The sequence below is a fragment of the Acromyrmex echinatior genome, chromosome 7, assembly GCF_024713525.1.
Source record: "Acromyrmex echinatior isolate Ae372 chromosome 7, ASM2471352v2, whole genome shotgun sequence".
In the NCBI taxonomy this organism is placed as follows: Eukaryota; Metazoa; Arthropoda; class Insecta; order Hymenoptera; family Formicidae; genus Acromyrmex; species Acromyrmex echinatior.
The window spans coordinates 3919752-3947162 of record NC_141858.1 but is presented as its reverse complement, the minus strand read 5'-3'; the positions used below and the strand labels follow the sequence as shown (position 1 = coordinate 3947162).

General features: G+C 33.2%; 1 long non-coding RNA gene across 1 annotated transcript in view; it reads left to right on the top strand.

Moving 5' to 3' along the window:
• The first annotated feature begins 50 nt into the window (after positions 1–50).
• LOC147909016 (uncharacterized) overlaps positions 51–27411 on the top strand; it is a 48039-nt gene continuing 20678 nt past the window's right edge. Inside the window, exons 1-2 of the long non-coding RNA XR_015545671.1 lie at positions 51–3929; positions 4005–4157. This is a non-coding gene — a long non-coding RNA (uncharacterized LOC147909016). The remainder of the gene's footprint in view (positions 3930–4004; positions 4158–27411) is intronic.

Here is a 27411-nt window from a genome sequence, read left to right as displayed (position 1 = left end):
TGTATTTTTTAATGCTCATGTGAAATAAATAACATTCTTTCATTAAAAACGCTACGAATTAATTCCAACACCTAATAATTTAACTGGAGCTGTCAATAATGTCATCCACATATCTGTAATATAAACGCAATTGTAATAATAAACTCTCCATAGCCTACTCTTTTAAATCTTGCAAAACTATTTCTGCTATAATAAGGGACAAAGGCGATTCCATCGGTCCATATATCTGTTTATAGAACAAATCGTTAAAGACAAAAAATGTAGAATTAAAAATAAAATTCGTAGGAATCATAAACTCTTTCTGTATTATTTTTGTATTATTTACTATGTAATTCCATTTTTTGGCACTTTTCTGTGCTAAATCAATCGAAACATTAGTAAAGAGCGAAATCACATCCAGTGAAGCTAAAATATAATCTGATTTAAAATATCTTCAAATTGACTAATGTATTTTTTATTACATTTTACACATTTTTGACAATAATTTGGACGGTGTATTTTTCTTATGAAATAATAACTGCGATGTTATGGATCTTCACAAAATTCTTAACAATTAGTCAGCAAATGTTTGTACCTAATTGGTGTCTTTCATACAACATTCATCAAGATCGCTATACAAGTTGAAGCACATTATAATATGGTTTTTTTTATTTCTGATGGTAACTAATTTTAAGTGTGAAGAGGAGGCTATCTGAAGATGGCTTAATCTAAGAGCCGAAACATGTAATAATATCTCAGTTTCATTATGTATTTAACTGCTATTAATAATTTTTATACGTTTATACGTTTATTTTAAAGAATCGATTCTTATTTGCCTTTTTTATCGTCATATTGTTATTCAAAATATCTTCCTTTCAGTTTCTCTACCAATTGAAAGCTATTTTCCACATGACTATGTGTTTTCTTTAATGATGCAATATAATATAAAAAACAAGAGAAATTGTAAAGTGGACTATTAATCAGGGATACTATTAATTTCAACGGAACGTTCTGTTTATGAACTTTAGGCGCACCATAACATCTAGAGATAATTCCATTGGTAGTGAGAAGCCTTTTATATGTTAATTTGTCAATAAATTTTTTGATCTTCCATCTTATGAGTAAATTAAGTAAATCATTAATGAGCTTTCTTGTGGGATATCTCTCAATTTTCATGTACGTGTTCTCATTTGAAAGCATATTCTCCATTTTCTGATCATAAAAGTCTGTCAATAGCAACGGTGACGTTCCCCTTATCTGCCTTAGTGAAAAATAAATCCGGGTGATTTTTAATAAATTTTTTTAGTAGTTTTAATTCATTTAATTAATGTGATCTCATCATAATTCAACGATAGACTATTATGGTGTAGTCTATTTAATATAATAACTGAATGGTTTCTAATGTAGTTAACTATATATAATATTATTTGGACGATTAGATACATTGTTCTCAATTTGTTTTATAAATTTTATTATAGTTTTTTTCTTTGTTATCTTGATTCAAAGGTAACCCAAATTGTTCACCTAGTTGTAATAAAGACATTGGACATGTGGAATATGAACATCACTTAAATTGACAAACCCATTTTCCATGTACTCTGTCTAATTAACAGTATCAAATTTGTTAGGAGAAATATGCACTTTTTTTTGAAAATCAGTTACTTTATCATTATTTTCATTAACGGAGATTCAACAATTAAACTGTGTGTCATCTGTTAATTGGAATGTCACAGTGCTATCATTTTGAACTTTATAAGAATATTTAATTGACTAAATTCGTGAATTAATAAATAAATTCTTTTTCTTAATAAGCCAATTGATTTTTTTCATCTATCCATTGCTCTTTAAATCATACAATTAGAAGTTTTTTCTTGATGAATAAAAAATACATTTTGGATAGATAATGGTAAAATATTAACAATATTCTTAAATATATTGTAAATATCTGATTTAATTTGATTTAAAAAATTATACAAATCTCTGAGTTCCAGTTTTAAGATCCTTTTCACAAAATTCTGTTGAATGCTATCAAGCAGTTTGTTATACTTAAGATTGAAAAAACTAATATTATGTTTTAAATATCTATTTAAATGTTCGAAACCGACGTCATCGGACAGATATCTCAGCTTCCATTTAAACCAATCTACTTGTCATAAAAAAGATGTAGTGTATGGTATGGTGGACAGAATTTTTTTACTTTCCCTTATCACCAAATATATACCATACTTTCCGTAATATCACCAAAAAAATTTCGTAGATACCAGAAGCATTCTTTTAGATAATGGCTATCTACTTGCTTGTATTTTTTACGCAATTAGACAAAGATTTAATTCCACTGCTATCCCTACAATATACAAGGTTACTTTATAAAAAACAAAAATATTTCAATATTTCTCGTTTATAAAATCCATCTCTGAGAGCTTTATGTCCATAGCTCTTGACAAACATCTTAAGACAGCTTTCATCATATCTAACAATCTAAAGAAATTTATACATAGGGGAAAGGATCATATAGATCATTTCTCAAAACAGGGTGTAGTCTATAAAATTGAATGCTCAGATTATAAAACTAGTTATGTTGGTCAGATAAAAAGAAGATTACAAACTAGAATAAATGAACATCGATCTGATATCAATAAGGGAACAGGGTCTCCATCAATAATTTCTGACCATCAAGTTTTAATTATGAATTCAAATGGAAAGCAGTCGAAATTTTGAACAATGAGCCTATATATTATTATAAAAAAAAGAATTATTTCTGAAATGATTCACATTAAAAAGCAAAAATATGAGTTGAATACACAGATGGATACCGATCCGCTGCCTGACATACAAGTCTATATCTACTTCTCTTACAATCCCTATATCTACTTCTCTTACAATCCCTTCCTACAACATTGAATTCCCCTTCCTAGTATCCTTCCTACGTCATTTCTATTATCACTTCCCTTGTTAGATGGCAGGATCATTTCAATTATCAAATGTTCTAGCATTACAACTCAGAGTTTGACAGTATTCAGACCCGTCTGATATATTGCTGTATTTTATAATTACTTTTAGTATTCAATTTTTTTCAATTAATTTGGATGATCTAAGTTAATTAGCAGGTATTTACTATTTATTTTTTGTTGTAATTTTTAATAATTAATAATAATTAACATTCAATCTTTCTTTAATGTAAAATATAGTCGTATAGTGACATAATTATTTTTTGATATCATTAAGTACTATAATTAATACATTAAGTAATATTATGTTAATAGAGTAAGGTAATTATTATGTATATTATAGTTGCAGGAAGAATATGAGAGAAGCATGTATGCATCTTTATTATATTAATTTCATTGTATCAACCCTTCGTAAATTTGAAAAAAAGCGCACGGTATAATAGACCTCATTCAAGTATGTGACTTCTGTAATCGACTAATAACAATTTCCGATGTAAGCTGCTTGAATCTAAGCCGTATCTTGCCATAATTATTCTTTCCACGTGCGAGTACAACATGCGCTTTTTATATTTTAATGATTAAACATCTTGCATAGTTATCGATAACATTTTTAAATTTATTTTTTATCATTGAAGAGAACCCGATAGGAGTCCTTGAAATGTCTGTACGAATTTAGATTGTTTACAATTATATTATTACTCACACATTATCCTGAGTTCTTAGTCCTATATTATATTGTTTAAAATAAAATAACTTTGTAATTATTAAATTTTTGCACAATTTCTAAAAATTTAGAAACAAAATCTGCTTGCAAGTCTTTCATTCCGTGTACTATGGTATCATATTACATAAATAAGTGCTGATATAATATTAATCGTAAAATATTTGCAATAGTTTGTGGACTTTAATTTATCCAACGCATTGGCGTTTTTGTCATTCGCTGCAGTAAAACTGATTCAAACATTTACCTACGCATGGTATGGCACTATCCTCATAAATGCGGTAAGTTATAATATAATCTGATGTATAATGATTACTTATAATTCAAAGTTAATCATTTCGGATATATATGTTTAGGGAGATGACTTTCGTAAAGGAATATACTTTGCCGAATGGCCTAATTCTGATCTCGATCATCATATGAGAACAAACATTATCCTGATGATGATGCAAAAACCTATGACTATAAACACATTTTTTTCTCCAGTCGATGTAATCATGTTCACGAATGTAAGTATTTTAATTATAATCGATTGAATAAATTTGAGCGAGCGCTTATGACTCTCAAGTCATTTTCACTTTTATCGCACTAATTTAAAACAACAAAATTAATAAAGCTTATGTTGTAGAAATAGAAGATTTAATTATTGAGAAATAAGCAAAAAATTTGTATTCTTCAAAACTTTTCAATAAAAAAACTAAAAACTAAAATTATTTTAAAATAGGATTTATATATTACAGCATTTTTTAATTTAAAACAAATAAGAATTAAAATATTTTAATTGCTATTACATCAATTACGTCAATTAAAAATTAAATAATTATACATAATAGGACCGATTTTACAGATATCAATGACCTTGACATGTATTACCACTTCTTCTGAATGATCTAGAAAAAGTCGTCGTTAATTATTCTTCAAATAGTTATTAATAAAATGAATTGAATGAATCAAACGTGATTTTCTGACATTTAAAAAGGACGTATCCATCTGTCGTCCTGATATTTGACTATTTAAGGTTACATTTTTCGCATTGCTTTTACGGTCTTATACTTCCGCTGGGTGCCTTCCGAATTGTACAGAAAACGCATAAATTGCATTATTATTATGCAGCACTTCGAAATCGTTCCATTTACTCAATACGCATGGAATGCCTTAGTTATTCGAAATGATTTCCTGCGCAATACAAGTTATAAAAATAATAAGACTTGAAAATATTATATTTTTAATGTTGTATTATGTTATACTGTCCGGCACTTTCACTTGCGAAGTACTCATCAGTAAAGAATATAAAAAAGTCAATCAGAGCTTACATCAGCTGTTCGGATGCACAGAAAACTCTTTATTTTCGTGTGAATGTAACAAAATGAATAAAATAAACATTTCAATCCTTAAATTCAGGTCCTTATCAATAAAATATAAATCGAAATTACATAAGTAACGCAAATTCCAAGATGATGATTCTTGACAATTTAGCTCGTTCTTCTTTACTCAAATGCCAAATTAACTATGTAATGAATAGCCAAATGATTATCAAAAATATTAACTTATATAATAATATAAAAACTTACATAAAGTAAAATCAAAGTCATATACATTGCGTCAATAAGTAGAATCACATCGCTCATCAGATTTGCTATGCAGTCATTCAAAAGAAATACGAAAAACGAAAAATTAGAGAATCGTTAAAATCATTTGTCTGAATTTTAATTTTATTAACTTACAAGCGTTTCTCGCGACTCGACGTAAAGGTCTTGTCGACAGAGATGAAATGAGAGTCAAAATAAGTCATGTAGTTATTGAAATAAAAATAAAAATAAGAACAAAGAGGGGGAGACAACGTCACAATTCCGTAAACAAATTCATATATAATGGGTGTTTAAAGAATACGTATCATTCTGTAAATTCAAACTCTATTTCTGTTGCTTTATATGGATCATTTCTGAAATCAATCTTTTATTAAGCATCCTTTCTTTGTCTAATATCTTGACATTTTCCCAATCAAAATCATGCTGATGACTAATTCTGTATTCTGTTATTACGGAATGCTGTGTAGTGTTCCAATTTATGTGATTTCTATGTTCATTTATGCGTGTCTTCAAACATTTACCAGTTGGACATTTACCACATATGATGCTTCACAGTCAATTTCATATACAATGTCTGTGTGAAATAGCTTGGGACAAACGTCTTTATGACTCCTGATCAACCCTTTAAGATTATTAATCTCTTTATATGTGTATTAAGAATTTAAAAAAAAAATTTTTTGATTTTTTCTGATAAAAATGGTTTCTGATAAAAAGGGAATTATAAAAAACCTGTGATTAATTTTATCTTCATTATTATTCATTGTCTTGTCTATAGATGTGTTACACTGGTCATTTAAATTTGTTTAAATTTGTTTTTGTTTAAATTTTTTTAACAATCTATTTTTGATTTCGGAGAATATGAGTTTCAATGGATATCCATTGTTTAAAAGAATTTTAATTACTAATTCGAAATTCTCTTGATAGTAAGTAGGGCGAGACAAAGAACTCTATCAATTAAACCAAGGATTGTTCTTACTTTTTGGCATAAAGGAAGTCGATTGCGAAATACAATTTCCGATTTTTTGCTGAAAACAATGCTATTCTCGGAATTTGCTTATCACGACAGATTTCCAAACAAATTAAGATAATATAGGCAAAAAATGATGATTATGTTCATATGAGAGTTGTTTGTCCGTGCAAAAATAAAGATTGGAATTTTTTTGTTTTTCTCTAGATGGGTTATTACGAATATTTCAGATTGTTTTCAAATCGAGCGGAAAGTTTCCCATACGTTTCTCAAACTGTCAAAATGTCGATTCCAATCGGAATGAATTAATAAGAACCAATTAGCGATAATGTACTAATAGTTTCTTCCACCATACACTAATAAAAAGATGGCTAAATATGGCAGAGCATGTTTTTATTGTCTGCTACAGTCAATAAAAAATATTATGCCATATTTTATCATTTAAATTATTGCAACATCCAATCTTTTTTTCTATGTAAAAGTGACATGCTTTTGGAGGTTATATGAAATTGCTTTTCTCGTGGTACTATTACTTTAGAAAAATTTATTTGAAGTAAAGAATAAATTATAACCTTTTGTCCTTCTTTTTTCGCTTACGTTTATTCCCCATCTAGAGAAAAGCTCATTCCGCTCGAATAAGTAATAAACCATAATAGCAAAAACGCATGAATGGAATCGCAGTCGGAAACTACCCAGTAGGAATGTCACGTTTCCAATTGGAGTGATTACACAGTTTAGCTACTGCACTTCAAAAATAAATAAAATTAGGCTTATTCGAGGCATTTTTGTATAAAATGAACGAATCTGGCAAAAAAGTGTCGCTCTGCCCCGCGAACCGAGGTTAACTGTTAAAGTTGATAAATACTCAAGTTTGGAAATCTGTCTCCTTAATGGTATTCTATATAGCACCAATTATTGCGGAAAGTTTTAAGAAATGTTTCAATGTTTCACATCTGATGTGCAATAATTCCAAAAGGATTCTGCAATATGCCATATAAAATCTTTTAATAAAAATGTTTCTAAAATGTATCATAGGCAATAAATTGAAAAATATTTAAACAAAACAAAAAATCATGATGTTAAAATGGCTCCACGATGTTTACTAAAAGTCATTTTTTTTATCAATCACAATTCAATTTAACTTCATTTTAATGTTATTGTGACTTGTTCTACTTTAATTGCGAAAAACTTTTGTATATGAATAATATTGTGCGGAAACTGATTTTTTAAATAGTAATTATATAATGTACAGAGTGATATCTTCCGATATCTACAAATCAGTAAGTTGAGTTACCTGTCTGCTTATGGGCAGAGGCATGCTTTATACTGGTAATGCAGAATAAGATTAGAACGCAAAAAAATCCGGCGGGGAATGAAACAAAAGAAATTAAATTTTACCTTCTGGTATAGTGTAAAATTCAATAATATGATATAAAATATGTATTTAATAATACAAATATCTGACTTAATTTAATATAAATGAAATTTAATAAATATTTAATAATATATAATTATAAATTAAAGAGCGCATCGCGCCTTCATCACTTGCAAGTGACCATGAATCGACCCACTGCAGCGGCATCCGGTAGGCTTTTTTTGCCAGGAATGATGCGTTTGAACGGGATGTAGTGTTACATTATTCCCCCTTCTCCAAACTGTGTCTAAATTAGAGGAACTACTTCTTCTTAACGGACATACATACTGTCCTGTCGCCGTTGAATCGTATGTGCCATTTGGCATCTGCCGATCTGATCTTGTACTTGAGACACGTAGACTGCGATATGCCTACCATGTGTCCTGGCTCAACTTCCACTGATATCGGCAGAGGTGGCAAGGATTCTACCGGTTTTGCAATTTTGGCCGTCCATTCTCCGTTTTCATGGCCAGTTTGTAAGACCATAGAGACGATGGCAAGGTGATCGACACGTTTTTCTGCGGAGGCGGGTACAGTGATACCGGCTCTATGAAGATAGTTATTCGCGTCGCGCTTAGATTGCAACAATTGTTGCAACTTACTCCACCAGACATAAAAATTATTTAATTTATAATTATATTTATACTGTGGCATACTAAAAAATGTTTTTATTTGCTGATTTTTTTTTAAAGTTATCATGAAAATATAAAAGAAAAACTGAGGAGAGGTGTGATGTAATGGAGTGAGCTGCTCAACTTATAATTGACAATCCTGATTCAAAATGATGTTCCGTGAGGCAAATATCAGAAAAATTTAACATTCATTATTCGACTTTGCTTCGATACATTGTAAAAAAAGAAAAACTCCAATACCCCAAAACCGTCCTGTAGATCATGTAACTTCCAGTTGGCGTCAAATATTTTCGGAACAAGGACAGTTAACCGCAACGGCAATATGTTTGATCTTTCACCAAACGAAGTTTGGAAGCTTGCTTATGAATGAGCCATGTTTTTTAATTTAATACTTCGGACTATTGGAAGAAAAACGTATCTGCCAACTCAGATTGTTTCTCAGCTTTTATGAAATAAAATGCTGATCTCTCGATTTGACAACCTGCAACAAGCAAGAAAGCTAGAAGCAAGTTTGCTAAAAGCAAACTTAGCTAGATGTACCTCATTTAATAAATAGAATGTGATTGTTTTTTTTTTCGATAGTACTCTCCAGAAATCTCACCATGTTAATTTTTTATTGCACGGTGTTACATATATGCAACACCTTTTATTCTTTCGTCTTTGGTTCTCAAACTCTTGAGGTTTCTGTACATTGTTATATAATTCTTAGATACTACTTTAACAAGTTAGATACAAAAAGCTTTTATTTTGCAACTTGAATTAGTTATAAACAAATTGAGCGCAAAAAACCCTACTTTTTTAAGGAAAAAATTATTCCTGAAAAATTTTGATTAATAACCTATGCCAAAAAGTATATATATATATATATATATATATATATATATATATATATATAGAGATTTTTTTAGGCTGATTACGAAAATGAAGTCAGATTTTCAAAATTCAAGATGACGATTCGAACATGGCGGACCAAAAATTTAAAAAGTGTTTTATCTTGAGAATTAATATATTGGGATTTTTGGTCGATGATTACAATTTTGAAATGAAATTCCTGGAATAAGTTATCGGCATATAACATTACAAATATTGCAAGCTTCGGTTATGATAAGAGCAAGAATATTGCAGCCAAAAAGACCTCTGTATATCGATTTCCGAGATAAATAAAACATTTTTCAAATTTTGGTTCACCACATTGAAATCGAATATTGCATTTTGCTAAACTGACTCCAGATTTGTGATCAGCGACCCAAAAAAAACCATTAGGCACGAAGTTTAAGAAAATTTGACTGAAACGAATAATTCATGCATTAAAAGATTAAATTTAAACATGGACGAGTTTGGTATATTTATGGTTTTTAAGCCTCAAAAAATTATTTTGCCAAAGAAAAGAAAGCAAGTTGGTTCAATGACGTCAGCAGAGAGAAAGAAAATGATTACGAATTTCTGTGACTGCAAGTGCTGTTGGAAATGTTATTCCGCCGATGTTCATTTTTCCAAGGAAAAATTTTAAAGATCACTTCATTTGGACGCAACAACTTATTAGATTTTATGTCAAGAAATGTTTGGCATTCTTGAAGTTCGATATATAATCTTTTGCAAGAATTACTGAAATAATTGAATATATCTCTTGTAAATTGTTCAATTGTTCTGCGTGGTTTCAAGCATGCTGCAAAAGCACATATGGTAAGCGAAAAGAGTGAACATCTTAATATATAAAGATCTGAAATAACATGAACATCTTAATACATAAAGATCTTTAAATCGAGCTTTCACCTCTATATGGCTCATCATTACGTTGTCTGCACCCAAGCTAATCAAATTTTTCGTTGATATTTTATTTATATTCAAAATATTTAAGAGTTTTTGACTAAAAAATTCTGCATTACATTTTTCAAGTTCTATGAGATGTAAAAATTTGTTTTGCACTTTACATTTGTCTTCATCAAAATACTTGACAACAACAAGAGATTTTTTGTTTCCATGTCGGTAGTTTCATCGATAATAAAAGAGAATGAATGACTCTTCATTATTTCCACTATTTTTCATTCATATTCTTTCATAAAAATTTCTTTTAAAATTTTAGTAAATTTTGTTCTGCCATATCTAACATTCTCGATATTTTTGCTATTTGGACACACATTTTTAATTAATTTAGGACGATGAACCATTAGATTTATTGCTAAATTATATTCTGCTACAAATATATATATCATTTTCAGTTCAGACTCCTTTATCATTAATTCTTGGCTTCTTTTAATTAAGAAATTATTTTTTTCAACAGAAGGAGTTTATTGTTGCATTTTTTCATTTATTTCATTATTTTAGTTTACATTTAAAAAGTGTATATCCTCCTTGCAAACTCTTATTATAATACAAAATATGCAATAAGCTAGACCTCTTTTACATTCTGGTTTCATATTTTTTAACTATTGGAATTCTTTAAATCATTTGATTTTGAACTTTTATTTATAATTCATTTTAAATATTTTTATAGAAGATCCACTACTTGAAATACTTGAATCAGAATTACTAATAATCTTTTGTACTTTCGAATTATTGCTTGTTCTATTTCTTCTAGTTTTGTTTATATTCTATTTTACGACTGTTAGAAGTGTCATGTCTTTCTTTTCTGGAACATGATGTACGTGTTTCCTCAATAAAAGTTGTAGTACTTGAACTTGAAGGTCAACTTACTATAAAAAAGCTGCGAAAAAACTTGTAGCATATTGTTTGAATAGTTTGAATAAAAGTACTAACCTTTTAATAGTCATTTTGTTCATACGTTTTAGTAAATAGCTTTCTGTCATCTATCAGTTCTGTCGTCTATTAGTTAGAACTTTTAATGACATCCTAACCAAAAGTCTGTACTTTTATGACATTCAATGAATGACTTCAATACTTTAAGCCGCTCACTGAGTGCTCAATAAGCTCTTGTATCTGTTTGATTTATATTTTTAGATCTAACGGAATATCCCAATCAGATGCAAGAGCTCACTAAGCATTCAGTGAATAGTTGTAGTACTAAATGCACTCATTGAATAATCACGCTTAGCGTTATTTTATATTGCTCTGGTTTGCTACCGAAAGAGACCGAAAGAGAGGTATGCTTATGTACATTTTGTAAATGTACTAAAAAAAAGGAAAATATACTAGAAAAGTACAATTGTACTAGTTTTGGCAATATTGGCGGGAAGGGGAATGCAGAAGACATGCATAAGCAAGGTTCCACAGGAGTGGTCCTAAGCTTTGTGGAATCCCGCATTTCAATTGGCGACTCGCTCCGTAAATTGGATTGACCTACCCTAGAAATAGTTCCTGAGAACCCGGGGTGGACCGCCGTAGGGAGGAATGACTCCCTGGTCAGAAATAGAGTCTCAATAATTCTATTTAAAAATATCCCCAACGGGTCCAAGATTTCTGTTACAGGGAGCGCCAGTGCTTGAGTTGTCAAGCATCTAAGGCTTGGAGATAAGATCAGACCGGGAAGATCGAACCTTTCGGCTGCCTTCCCAATCACTTCTCAAGGGATGGAGTTGAACGCATTGACGATATCAAACAATAATCAACCGTCATCGACACTACGCCCCCATCCACAGCGGATTCCGCGAGGGAACGTATCCAGAGGATTGCATTCATCGTTACCAGCGGAACCTGTATTGGCCCTTATTAAAATTAGGATCATCCCAGGGCTTCTATTCTTGAAAATTATTGCATACAAAAAACTAGAGAAATGCTATAATATATGTAACGCATATTATAGTATTTCCCTAGTTCGTACGCGATACTTTTCGAAAATAAGGGCTCAAGTGCGATCTGAGAAGCGATCATCCTCTTAAATAGCTTCTCAACATCGTTCAGCAAACAAATCAGCCTATAAGCCGACGGCAAGTTCGCCGGCTTTCCTACTTTCCATAAGAAGACCAAGTTGGCTTTCTTTTACCGGGAGAGGAAGCGGCTCATCTTAATACAATCTGTGAATATGGTTTGGAGGCGGGGGCCAACCTCTTTCATCTTCCTGAACCTTATCGCAGCCGCCTATTAGAGCATCAGCGACGGACACCTCTAATTCCCCGGTCCATCCATCAGGTAGACTGCCGTAGGGAGAAATGATCTCCTCCCTGGATATAAGATATCAACCCTGTTTAGAAATATAGAGGTCCAAGGTCTCTACAAATGTGCCTAAATTTATTTCAAGCACTATCTTATACGGGCACCCCCATGGATTTCTCTTAAGATCTTGGAGGAGCTCCTACCAGGTCCTGGCTTTAGACTTCCCAATGGCTGTCCGCAATAAGTTGCAGGCCGTGCGAAGTACTTCTAGCTCCACGGCCTCATCTACAGCATCGCTCGTTCGGCGCGCATATGCCGCCTAGCCTGGACGGAGGAGTGCCTTAACTCCTCCGTTCACAGGTATGCCACTTTGGGAGCGCGCTACCTAACTGTTAGTATGGCCGTGTCGTAGGCGCAGCATATACCGCGGCAAAGCGTTTCCTTATTCATGGAAGCCAGAGATTCATGTTGCTCTCAGGTCTTCATATGAGGATGAGGCAATAGGAGGTTGAGCTTACGTAGAGCTCAGCGGTGCCTGTACTCCCTCGCCTCCCTCTGGGGCGTATCTCTCTAGAGAGCCGTGTGGAAATCGAACTTGATCATAAGATGATTGAAGGTAATCCCCGTGTCAAATCTCCATTCCCTCACCTGCGGCCGCCAGACAAGATCCACAATGAATTCCTCCTGAGAACGGACGCAAGTGCTCCTTAACTCCAATTGATCAAAATCAGGTCGAGCCCGAGAGTCCAGTCTAAGGCTTCGCCTTCAGGGATTCAATTTCTTGGATCCCCAGGTTGGGGACCAGGCGTTAAAATCCCCAACCACGATAATGAGACGGGGGAGCAGTTCTCGGACAAACTTTCTCCTTGAGACAGGCCTCGTACTCGGCCAAGCCGAATCGAGGCGAAAGATACACCCCAACAATCACAGTTCGATCCCACTCAATGACATGTAAAACTCTGCGCTCTCTAATGCGGTACACTGAGGAGATCGCTGCGATCTCCTCCAAGTGATGGCCTCCGAGCCAGTCGAGTCCATCACCCAATATAGGTGGTTTTCAGAGACCCGATATGGCTCGGCTACCCACGCCAACCAGGCAATCATGCTGCGCCAGATTATGCAGGAACATGTCTTGTGCCCAGCGGGCGTGATTGAGATGGCAAATCCGGACCTAGCAGTTTTGCTCAAGATGATGTTGATGTACAACTGAGCCTGGATCTACAGCTGGGCTAATACATATTAACGCAGATCATAGACCTATAAACTTCACATCAGAAGTTAGATTTTTCTTAATCATCACTGCGCCAAGAAGCAGGCAAAGACAACGGAAGTCAGCAATACTGACGTTATATCAGAAAATAGAGCCGTAAAAGAGAAACTCTTAAAGAAAGCTGCTGCAGTAGAAAGAAAAGTAGCAGAGTAATGAAGAAAACTGCACCTCCCAAAAATCGCAAGACGAAAACCAAAACAAAATTGGACCGGTCGCTAAACAAAGCGAAGGCTGAAGAAACTTTCAGAATACTTCTTTTGACAAGAAAGATGATTGCTTTTGCACAGTTGCTCGAAAAATACAATACAAAAAAAGTATGGATATAGTGCACTAAATGCAAGCAATGATCCCACTGCACTGGTAAAGATCCTTATTTTGTATGCATTCGGAATTGACAATTCAGAGAAGTGAAAATAAATGTTGCAACCTTTCCCAATAAGTATTGCAACCGGGGACAGGATGTGTTGCAACACATGTAAACCTTTACAAAAAATGTGTACAATAAAAAGGCTAGTGCATATTTTAAATTTATCATCTTTATTTTTCTAGTGTGGTAGTTTCTATTTGTCGCAAGTGTAGACTAGTCACCATACTTACGTTTTTGTTTTACTATAAAAAATAAAATTATAAAACATATAAATGTAAAAAATGTTGCAATCCCAATTTTCTCTATAAAATATCAATTTTATATTATTACTTTTAACCATCGAAAATTACGAACAAAATAAATTGTTAATGCAAGAAAAATCAAATATAAAAACAAGTCATATATATGATATAAAGTATCGGAATGCTCCGGATTAGCCCAGTATTACTAATACAAAAAAAAAACATCTAGTAATGAACCTATTAATACTGATATATGTATATACGAATACCAACTTTAAACTTTCTTCTGTCCGTCATTATATATATATACACGATGATCCGAAAAAATCTAAGTGTCCCTGAGAACATATTTCTGACCCGATTCTAGACAACTATTCCTTTACAAAAAAAATTTGTTTTGAAAATTTTATTTTGAAGCTTAGTTTTCAAATTATAAGGAAACATAGTTAATATATCATGGGCCACATAGAGAAGACGGGCAGGAGCAGTTCGCACAGTTATATGCGGGCGCTTTACGTGCGCAACTAACCGGAAGCATTCACACGTTTATAAAAACACGTTTCTTCTTGGCTTTCCTCTCTACCACTATCTGTTTATCTTTTACATACTTTAAATAAGCTAATTTCGTTAAATTATAAAATAGAATGACGAAATTAAAATGAATATTGAACCCTTTGAGTATCGAAATGTTTTTTAATTACATTGATAAAATTAATATTAAAAATTTTAAATGCTTATTGCGATCGAAGCTGGATCTTCATTCCTTTTAAATAATTCAAACTTGAATTACTAATATATACTACATATGTACTTTCATATATCATATTGTAATCTTTTCGAACTGCACGCCGAATTGTTTTTCTAGACTATAAACGCAATTAAAACTACTCTAGTATTGATTATGTTTTCACATATGCGATTTAAAATGAAGATTCTTAATATTATTGGTAAAATTATCAGAGAAATATCATAAAAGATTGAAATTAGATAACAATTACATGCGAAAACTGTTATAAAACTATTATTGACATACAAATCAAACAATTATTTCGATATGTCGAATTCTAAAAGCATTTCTTACAATTCGATGTAGACTTAATTGTATGTCGATAGTCGTTATAATACTTGTGGCACACAATTAAATCTAATTCTAATTTCTCACTTTCAAAAAATGTCTAACAATTTTATTTATTATTGATTATGAGCGTTATCGTGCTCATAGCATTTATTATATGTTGTAAGAAATAAGCGACAACATGAGAAAAATATCAAAACACTCCGAGATTCGAATCGAGACCTCCTCCATATTGGTAGACTTCTGTTCTGCCACCGAGCCATATACCCCTCACGATGATAACTTTTCTGTTGTACCTACTTCCCCCAAATTTTTTATAATATTTATGAAAAGTTTTAAAACGCGATCACGCTTCTTAGCACACAAAGAATAATAAATGTTTAAAACAAAAACGTAAGCCAAATACACTTTAAAATACTTTAAAAGACACTTTTTAATACACTTATTATCTTAATTATAAAATTGTTATTATCTTGTAGATATTTAATGATTTTATTTTGCTCTTCTTGAAATAGTCGGAGGAATAAGTACGGATACACCATAATAGTGCTCAATACAATTGTTTACTATAATTCACTTTCATCACTCAAACATTAAATGTCTTTTTTAAGTATGTAGATATCAAGACACACGAGTTTTCACAATGAGATTCTTTTTTTACAAATTGTGTCACGTTTTAACATATTGACACAGTTCGATTATACTTACGAGGAATTTATAAACAAGGAATTTATTAACCGATTTATTACATACCATTACATACCATTGCTTTATTACGTACCATTGCTCTATACCACACTATGGCAGCATAATAGAGGGAAAAGGTAAGAAAGAACGTGTTTTTATAAACATGGGAATAAGTCCGGTTAGTATGCGCCCCGCGCATAAACTGCTCACGTCTAGTAAGCGCCATTTCTGCCCGTCTTCTATACGCTAACTATTTCTTTTTGTAATTTGAAAACGAAACTTCAGACAAAATTTTCATAAATGAAAAATTGTCTTAGAATTAGATCAGGAATACAACTCTTCAAGGATACTTGGGTTGTTTCGAAACACCCTGTATAAACATTCTCATTTATACAAACATATATTGTTATTTAAGCCACAATTGAGAGACCTTCCAAAATTTTAAAGAAAATTGTTCAGACTTTAATATTATGCATTTAGTATTTTTATTATTATACATGTTCTAATGAAACATGAAATTCTTTAGATACAAAATTAACTCTTACTTTATATCAAATTTATGTTATCAAAATAGAATATGTTTGCAAAAATAAATATGATATAATGTCAAAGATGTTTCAAAAAAATGCATTTACACAAAGTTAAATAACAAAAAATTAATTACAACTTTATTTATAAAATATTTAAAAACTTCAAAACTAATATATGGGTATAACATTTAGAATGAGAAAGCTTTTAAATAAAAATTCAATAATTTTATTATTTTTCATATCTTATACAGCACCAGAAAGTTTTTAGAAATATTTCAAAAATATTTCAACTGAAAAGTGAAACATTTCATAAAAGTTGTAAAATATGTTCACAACATTTCTGAGACAGCTCTGGAATAGCCATGTTGAAAAATTACTAAAATACAGAAAGAATCTGCAATCTTTTTGAAATAGTACCGAAAAGTGATGGAAATAGCTGAAACCTTTTCGAAATATTGCTGATCATAATCCTTTCAATCTAAAATACTTAAATAAATTTACTAAGAGCCTTGTGATTTATTTACACATTAAAAAACTTATATACTTATATGGAATAAACTTAAAGCAGTTCTCAAAAATAATATTTAAATTTATTATATTTAAAGGATTGAGACTTCCGTTTCCGGTGCAGAATTAGAGACACGGGCGAGTTAAGTTTTTCTTGGAGTGATCTGCAGGGATATAAAAGGATAGTTGAGGGGAATGTGTGTGCAGGTGTAAGAGAAAGTGAGAGTAAGTTGAGGGATAGACAAAGGCAGAGGAGAAAGAGAAAATAACAGTGAGGACGAGGTAACAGCTGGATTAGCCTAGGAAAAGATAGTTTAGCATAATAGGGAAACAGGCAAGGCGCACGAAAGGCACAGTTAGCGTCACGCGCGGTGCTAGAGAATTTTGGAGGAATAGAAGCGCTGACGGACAAAGTGTAGGAGTCTGAACAAAATGGAGAAAAAAGAGAGAAAAGGAATACAGAAGTTGTTTGAAGAGGGAAAGAAAGAGAAATAGAAACGCGATAGTATAGGTAATGTGGAGGATATGATAAAGAAGATGAGGAGAGAGGTGAAGATAGGTGAGGAAAAGATTATAGAGACGTGGTAGCATAGGATATGCGGAAGAAATATAAAAAAGAAAGAGAGAGGAACTAAACAAGAGCGGGGGAACAGAAGAAGAGATTTTTAAAAGAATAAGATAGACTAATGAAAAGGTTACCGGAGAGGAAGATTGAAACTGAGGGGGAGGATGCAGAGAAGTAGAGAAGAGAAATGGGGGATAGATTCTATAAGCTCGAGATCTGGATAGAGGAGTTTAGGGAGGATTACAGAAAGCAAAAAAATAGACTTTTAAAGTTGATAGAGGAAATAAGGAAAGAATACAAAAATCAAAGAAGTAAATGGGAGAAGGAGAGGGAAAAAATAAAGGAAGGATATGAAGGAGCTGAATAGAGTAAAAATTTTAGAGCAAAATAGGATGCAGAAAATGGGAGGGGGACAGAAGGAAAGAGAGGGAAAAGATATGATAAAGCTATGGGATAGGATAAAGAAGATGGAAAATAACGTAGAAGGGAAAGAGAAAGAGAAAAAAAGGAGAAGGAATGTAATAATAAAGGGAGTAGAGATAAGGGAAGGGAAGAGAAGGGAAGCGGTGGAAGAGATCCTCTAGGGGATAGAAGTAAACATAGAAATGAAAGAAAATAGAAAAATTGGGGAAGGGACAGAGAGAGAAAGGGGGGAGATGCTATTAATTACCTTAGCAAATAAAGAACGAGAAATAATGAGAAAAAAGAAAAACTTAAAAGGAAGAAAAGAGAGAATTTAGAAGGATCTCACTTGGAGGGAGAAAAAGATAAGGTATAGACTCCATTTCTCCTAAAGAGAAATAGCGAAAAGGCGGAAGAAAAAAGAATATGGATTAGGGAAAAATAAGAATAGAAGGTATTTGGTGGAAATAGGATAAAGAGAGAGAAATATTGATGGAGGAGGGAGGAAACATAGAGGGAAATATAGGAGTACAGGGGGACAGCAATGGAGATGGAGGGTACGGCTATTATGGAGATAAGAAAGGAGCTGCTGAAGAGGGGAGATGAGTCAGAGGAGGAACGATTAATAGAAGGAAATGTGAGAGGAAGAAAAATGGAAGATAATAGGAGTGTATGTAAAGGATAATTTGGAAAAGTTGGAATAGAAGAAGTTTAGAGAAATGGATGGATGAAAAAAAGAAAGGAATAAAAGTAATAATAGGAGGAGACTTTAATGCAAGAACAGGGAGGGAGAGAGGAGCGAGGAGAAGAAAGGAGGACTATAGGTCGAGGGAAGGGAAGAATAGGAAGTCAAAAAATGGAAAGATAAATAAAAAAGGGAGGAAGCTTATAGAAATGATTGAGGAGAGGAGCTGGAGCATTTGGAAACATATCAGGAGATGAAGAGGAATTCACATTCACGGGAGGTATGGGAAGTACGGGATTGACTGTGCATTAGAAGATGAGAAAAAGAGAGAGTAAAGAAAATGAAAATAGGAGATAAAGTAGACTCGGATCATCACACTCTGGAAATATGGATGAAGGCAAAGGAGAGGACATTTAATAGAAAGAGAAAAAGTAAAGTGCAAGAAATAGGGAGAGTAACATGGGATGAAGAGGGAAGAGAGAAATTTAGAGAAAAACTGAGAATAGAAAGCAGAAAAGAGATAAAGACAGAAGAGGAATAGAGAGAAATGAAGAATAATGATATTAAGAGACCATTAAAAGAAGTGGAAGAAAAGCAGAAAAAGAGAGAAGAGAAAAGAGAGATGATGGGATGAGGAATGCAGGAAAAAGAAGAGAGAGGTAAGAGAAGAATTAAGGAAAGGGAGAAGGAGAAACAGAAGGAAGGAAAAATTCATTAAAAAGAAAAAAAATTACAAAGAGTTATGTGAAAGGAAGAAAAAGGAAGAAACGGAGAAATGGTTGACGGAGGCAGAACAAATTAAAAGAGAAAGAGATGGGAAATTGTAAATACAGGAAGGAAGAGGAGAAAAGGAATAGATGATGAGATTGAGGAAGAGGAATGGAAAGAGCACTTTATGAGGATACACGAGGAGAGGGAATAAGGAGAGTGAGGGGGAAGAAGGAGAGGGAGATAAGCAAGGATAAAATTGTGAAGGTGATTAAAAAGATCAAAGCTGGGAAAGCGGTAGGAGTAGATGGAGTGCCAGGAGAAGTATGGAAATATAGGGGGGGGGGGAGAAATTGTTGGATTGGATAGTAGTATTTTGTAACAAATATGAAAAGAGTAATAATTCCGATCATGAAGAAAAGTGAAGGAAGAAAAGCAAAGGAATATAGGGGAGTAATATTAATGTCAACATTGTACAAGATCTATCTAATGATATTAGCCGAAAGAATAAAAACAGAGTGCGAGGAAAAAAAGGTGATCCCACAGAACCAAACAGGATTTAGAAGGGAAGTGAGAATAATGGATAACATTTACGTCATAAATTATATAGTGAATAGACAATTAGAAATAGGGAAGAAAGTGATGGCTCTATTCAAGGATCTGAGAGCGCCGTTCGACTCAGTGGACAGGGGAGTTATGTAAAAAGCAATGAGAGAAAAGAGGATAAGAGAGGGATTGATAGAGAGGGTTAAAGAAGTGTTATATAAGCGAAACAAAGAGCATCATGAGTAGGAGGAAAGATAGGAAAGAGTTTCTGAACGGCGAGGGGAATAAGACAGGGGTATTCGCTGAGGGGTATTCGTCTGTTACTATTATACAACATAGTAGTATTATACAACATAGTAATAGCGGATCTGGAAAAGGAGATGGAAAGGGTAAAGATCAAATTAGAATCAAATCCCCAAAAAGGGAAGAATCAAATTAGATGAAAGAAAAGTTTAAACACTAGCATACGCGGACGATATCATGTTACTTTTGAAAGATGAAGAGGGGATGAAAAGCATGATAGGCAGAATGGAGGAATATCTGGAGAGGAAAAGATTGGAGTTGAACATAGACAAGACTAAAATAATGAAATTTATAAAAGGAAGCATGGGGGTGAAAGAAAGATAGAAAGTAGAAAGACTAGAAGAAAAATATTTAAGATGAGTTTTCGGATTGGACAGTAAGACGCTAGGTTATCTAATTAGGGAGGAAAATAAAAGGAATAATTTACGAGAAAGAGCAAGAGAAAGAACAAGGAGTTTTGAAAAAAGGTTGAAGAGGGCAAAGGGAAATAAGTTGACGAGGATATGTTGAAGGGAAATGAGAGAAAGAAGCAGAGATGGCAGAATAGGCTCAGATTGGGAAGGGGGAAAAGAGAGTTCTTTGAGAACAAGAAGTGGGATAAAAGGAGTAGAGAGGAAAAGGGAGGAAGGGGATGTGATTTGGGAAGTTGTTAAAGAAAAATAGAGAGAAACAGCGGAATGAAAGAAGATGGAGAATAAGGGATTCCAAATATAATAATTGTTATGAGACAATTAGAACAGAAGGGATCCCAAAATTCTTGAAGAAGAGTTAGGGGAAAGCAGATGGAGGAGAATAATAAGATATAGATTGGGAAATAAAATGAGGGGAGGCTTATATTGAGAGGAAGAGAATAAGAGAGTATGTGGAACGAAGGAAGAGACTTGGAAGCATACATGGGAGAGATGTAGAGACTGGGAGACGGGATCAGAGAGTTTGCAGGTAGCGTGTTGGGGAAAGAGAGTGAGGCAGAAGAATGGATGAGGAGGGTGAAAAGGGAAAGAGAGAAAAAGGAGATGGGAAAAATAGACAGGATGGGAGAAAGGAAGAGAAAGGGAGTGGAAAGAGATGGAGTGGAGGGGGGGAGAATAAGGGAGAACGAAAGAGGGCAGGGAGAGGTGGGGAGAGGACAGGCATGGAGGAATGGAGAAGAGAGAGGGTTGAGAGGAAGAGGGAGAGTGTCTGAAGCGAAGGAAGCAATAGGAAACGGAAGTTCCAATGACAGAGAGAGAGAGAGAGAGAGAGAGAGAGAGAGAGAGAGAGAGAGAGAGAGAGATGACGATTACAGAGAGCTCCAATAATCTAAGCGTAGGCCTCACGTTTCTGGCTCCGCATTCGCGACGAAACAAAGATAGAGTATATGGCGTATTCGGGTTGGTCAGGTAGCTGGAATAGATGGTGGTAAGACCTGAACTCTTAAAAGGATCACGCCAGACAGTCGAATACTTTACGATGACTAAGTGAGAAATAAAATCTATCGCCGGTATACAAAAGGCCCGCACGCTGATCAAGAATTAAATTACTCAAAATGGATCACATCGAAGTGATTTAAACGAATATCTAGATACTACAGTTACTCTGCGTCGCCTTTAGCAAAAATTTTGACTAGCAAATGCACAAAAAGAATGACTCGGTCGTGGCATGGACAGACGCGGTCGACAATCAGTGTCTTCCCCGAACGTTCAAGCGGATGGCATGTGGCTCGCAAACTATTAATCTACTAGACAGCCATAACATCGGCTGTTTGACACTTTTACAACTTTAACGCGCTATCCAGGAACTTCGCGATAGGCTTTACAACTTGGCTGACACTCGTCTTACCGAATCGCTCATCAAACCTTCCGATAGCTTTCATCTCTATTTATCTTGTTCAGAGAATCGTCCTTTCAAAATATATTCCTAACTCAGCCACGACATGAGTGCCGGGAACTTTCCGCTGATATACGCAAGCTGTTCGGCTTCCCTTTTATTTAATTAGGGCCATGTCACGCGCCGATTATCAATCATGGCCTCGCATATAGATCTTCGCGGGCCACAAATCCTGGCCGTAGGGCGCGCAATATAAATTTAAAATGGACTCCAATGCCGCCTGCAATTCCTAGGTTATTCGGGCTGGCTCAAAAAATTCTGGCAAGCTCTGCCGCCGGCTCCGAAACAGAATGTCTTTATCTCTGACTGACCTCTTCCTTTTCTCATAGTTTTTTTTGTAATTTGTGTGCGATACAGCAAAGAACGGTAGAATATTACAAAAATATACGAAATGATATGACCTGCGTGTCCGGATTCCCAAGTGAGGCGGCTCCCTATTAGCCTATTATAGCGTTTTCGTCCTTCTCCACGTAGTCTTTCTTTTTCCTGATGAGTGAGACGATAAAATTACAAAACAATAATTCAGCCACCGAGTATGGTCCGTTGATGATAACAGATGTAAATGTGAGACTAATTAAAAAATAAATTCTCAACAAATATATTAATTAAACGAATAATTAGCACACGCTGGCATGCCTGCACGCGTGCCCGCTGACGCGCTTGCTCTCTGAGCCGGGAGGACGCAATATTCTCCCTGCAAACAATCGGCGATAGTGACGGATAAAAATTATCACGTCACAATGTATAAACACTATTAAAAAATCACTAACACCTGCAGTTCCACACAATATCATTATTCAGTATACAAAGTTTTTTGCTATTAAAATAGAACAAGTCACGACAACGTCAAAATGACATTAAACTGAATGACTGATCAAAAAATGATTTTTAGTAAACATTTTGGAGTTATTTTAATGTCAATTTCATATCATAATGATTTTTTAATCTGTTTGAAACATGTTTTTTTAATTTATTGCATATGCTAGATCTGGAGACGCTGTAATGTCTCGGCGCTAAGACAAACGAAGCCTGTTATGGCGCAAGACACTGCCGTGCTTCTTTATGCGAATCGATGAGTTACGGCTGATCTCGAGACATAGTTCTCAATAACAGCTGAACTGATGAAGTTCTATATACGTTCAATTGACAGCTATTGTTCGGGTTGTATAATAAAAGTATTTTTATTTCTTTTCTACATGTCCTATGAGCGCTGATCGGATGCTTGTACTAGAGTGGGTATAAAGAGAATGGCACCAATGCATGTGCTTAATACTGATTGACTCCGTCAGTAAGTGTACTGTTAATACCTTACTGTTAATTAGAAAGAAGATAACGTTAAAGAAATAAGAAGTTAAGACGGCAAATTGCGTCATGTAGATATTCCAGATATAGGACATAAAATAGCGACTTCCGACTAATTGGCGTCACTCTCTTTGTACCTACTCTATCTTGCACGTTCGAGTTATGACGTTTAAAAGTTCGCGGTGGTGTGCGCAGTGCGGGGCACTTGCCAGGCAGTTCCTACTCCCTCCGCGCATCAAGCTATCGATAACGGATATTCGCTTTAGAAATTAACATCTTGATTGCGAAAATTGGAAAATAGTCAAAAACTAAGCTAAGAAATAATAATGACAAAGCGATTTATTCATTATCAGTCTCTATTTATTAATAATAATATTTAATAAAAAGAGATTGAACGGAAATGAAATTATACACTGATATTTGTTAATTAAGCTAGAAAATAACAAAGTGATCTATTTGATTTCTATTTGTTTGTAATTTAATATTGAACAAAAGAGATCGAACGAAAATGAAATTATACAGTGGTATTTTTTGAAGGATGTATTAGACGTACAGTAATCTTTGCAAAGAAAATTAAATTTGGAAGTATGTTTAATATTTACACTTTAAATAAATTATATACACATGAAAATTATGTGAAAATTATATTTTTATTTAATAACATTTTCGTAGTTTATTTTATTTATTATCTTTATTGTTAAAAATTATAATTTTAAAAATGATATAAGGATTTACATTTCTCTTTTATAATTCATTATATTTCTTTATATTTGTTTTATAATCATTATATTTCATTATATTTAATATTAAACTTTAATATTGTATTTTTCTTTTATCATTAAGTGACTCGGAGTCTTTCATACAGTTCATATTTTATTCCTTGATATAGATCATTTCAAGAATAAGCCTCTTCTGTTAGTTATGTTCAAAATCTAATATCTCAGTATTAACTCAATAAAAGTTGTGATTATATTTCAAAATGTGTTCTGAAGTCATCAAGTGTCTCGATGTATCCAATCTCAAGTTGTTTTTATGTCTTTTATCCTAGTTTTTAATTTCTTCTTCGCCTACATAGAACCAACGGAATCATTAAACAATTCATGTACATATATGATTTAGAAGTTATATAGATTTTAAAAAAGACTCCGTGAAGTCGAAATGTTAATCACATTGTATTTGTAAAAAAATATGTAGCTTTAAGCACGTCTTCATCTTTATATACTTGCCCGTAACTATTGTTATTTCTAATATTTTATGTATTGCTAAGCAAGATAACGAGCGATTTATATTTTGTTAATAAATTAATTTCATTTTTTCTTAAAATGTATATGAATTAAAATTCAATTTTTATTATTTAGAAAGTAACCTATGTTGAAAATCATTAAATACATCGACGTTATCTTTCTTTCTGATATCCGAATTCAGATCCGCGGATGAAAATAATTCAGATATCCGAATTATACGAATCTGAATAATACGGTTTTGAGTTCTCGGATTGAAACCGATTATGGATATCCAAATATCTAGATATGCGACACTTAGAAGCTATACTATGCATTACTTTACAGTCAATTCACTAGATAGATAAAACCTTTTTACTTTTGTATCTGAAATTTCATGAAAAGATCTCAATTTTATTAGGACATTTTTGAATAATGATTATTCTCAAGTTTATATTTGACACGATTAATTCACAACTCAGATCTCATTTTAAAAATAAAATATTTAAACAATCATTCAATAATAAGATAAATCATTTAATAATACAAATAGTCAAGATGTAATTAAGTTATGTAATTAAACCATTATGTAATTAAACCATTATGGTATACTGTTTCTTATTTCTCATTTTCCATTCCGGAAAAATTTAAAAATATAACAAAAGACCTTAAATTGGTATTTTTAAACTCGAATAAACTTGAAGGAATTGTTAAATCATAGAAAGTTTTCCTTATAATCCCAAGAAAAATATAGTTTACAAAATTTATTATAAAGACGTGTCATATATAAACCAGACAGGAAGACAGTTTTAAACAAGAATTTACAAACATCGAAATCAAATAGAATTACAAACCAATTTATTATCACAGAATACAGACTACAATTCAGTTACAATTCTTAGAAGAACATTAAGATAGAATGTAGAAAGAAGACCTTTAAGCAAAAGACTCATTTCGAAAAGGCAGCGGAGTATATGAGAGGAATTTTGCGATTCGAACGCCATTTAGCCGAGATACCACCAATACCAGAAACCTGATTTTTACCATCAATACCAGAAACCTGATTTTGACCACACTTTTTAATGCCTAGTCCGATCTTTTGTTCTCCATCCTCCACTATGCAACTGAGCCACCATGAGTGCACCCTTCGTGTAAATGACTATGCAGCGTTTTAAGTAGCGAATCATGCATCAGTTAAAATGCAAGAAAGTAGATATAATGTTCGCCGTTTGTAAAATGATCACAACGATAAATGTCATTAGTCGCGATGTTGATATCATTGCTATAATCTCAAACTTGATCGCAAAGTTAAAATCGTTGCTATGGCAATAATGGGACTAAAATTGCGACGTGATCACAGGATACTAACCGCTGACACAGTGCGCCTGCGCAAATCTAATTAAAACCACTCCTGAATTTATTATTATAGATTGAAATCAGATAAAGAATTGTAACCAGTTGTGAGCCTAGTTGTATGCGAATGCATTCGACAGAGCTTGGGACATATGCATTCATGGCACAAGCATTCCTGGCACCACCTCATAAAACATCTGCAGTTTAAAAATTGTGATCGATTGGCAACACACACACACACACACACACACACACACACACGCGCGCGCGCGCACACAAGGTCTCGCGAGACTTCTCCAATCACCCACAGGAAGGTAGATGGAATCGAAATAAACATAAAAGTCCTTTATCGTTTAACGATATTCGTAATAATAATCGAGATATTAATGTTTGCAATTGAACTAATGAGAGCGCGCCGATAGAAACATTCCGGCCGTTAGAAGTATAGCCCGGCATTTTTTCAGACATAGGCTGGATCTATGAAAAATCTAATTAATTTCTAACGCAATTTATTGTTTCTCTAAATCTCGAAAGGAAAAAATTTTAAGAAAAATGTATCCGAAAGAAATAATATCTCCATCATTCCCTATCGTTTTCTGTTAGGAGAGTATGATTTCATCGGAATACGATAAAATATCATTAAAGACGTAATGTTTTATTGCAAGTTTTGTTGGAATCTCTCTTTCTATGTATACTTCAAAAATTATTGAAAATTTGCCGTAATTAATAATATATTTACGGTAGAAGTTCTAAGCTCACTATTGCATAATTACCAAAAAAGCTCTTTGTTGTTAACCATATTAACGATATTTGACATAGCATTGTGCTCTCAAGGTATAATTTATTATCGTAGGCTGTTCATCATAATCTATTATAAAATCGGAGAAGAGTACATGCTTTTCTATCGTATTATTACAAAAAGCGTAGCATATTATGCATAATGAGTATTTCATGTACATCGTAATTCTCTAATAAGATACTTATGAAAAGAGAATGTATAAAGAATTAATCGTGAATATTAATTATAACAGACTTTCACGTTTTGTGGAAAAAGAAACAATAAGGAACGATAAAAGAATTTAATGTTACAAATACACAAAAAAATTAAAGGATGACTTAGTATATTCCCGTCTACGTGTGATACAGATTACTAAAGCCATCTATTGGAAAAATAATGGATTTCTTTTTACTACACCTAATATATTCATATAAATAAATTAATTTTAGAAATGATAATGTGTCATGATGCGTGCCGAAATAATTGTCGGACTTTCAACGCAATCAATCTGAAATATTGATAATCCCCCCAAATTTAATTAAAAAACTGTAGTAAATTTATTGCAAAAAATATTGCCTCGGCCGGGAGTCGAACCCGGATCACTTGCATTCCGTGTCTCGGTAGTCTAAAAACTTAGGACGCTCGTACGAAACAGGTGCCGCGACGTTGAAAACATGTACGTCAAAATTTTCCGCAATATCGGTT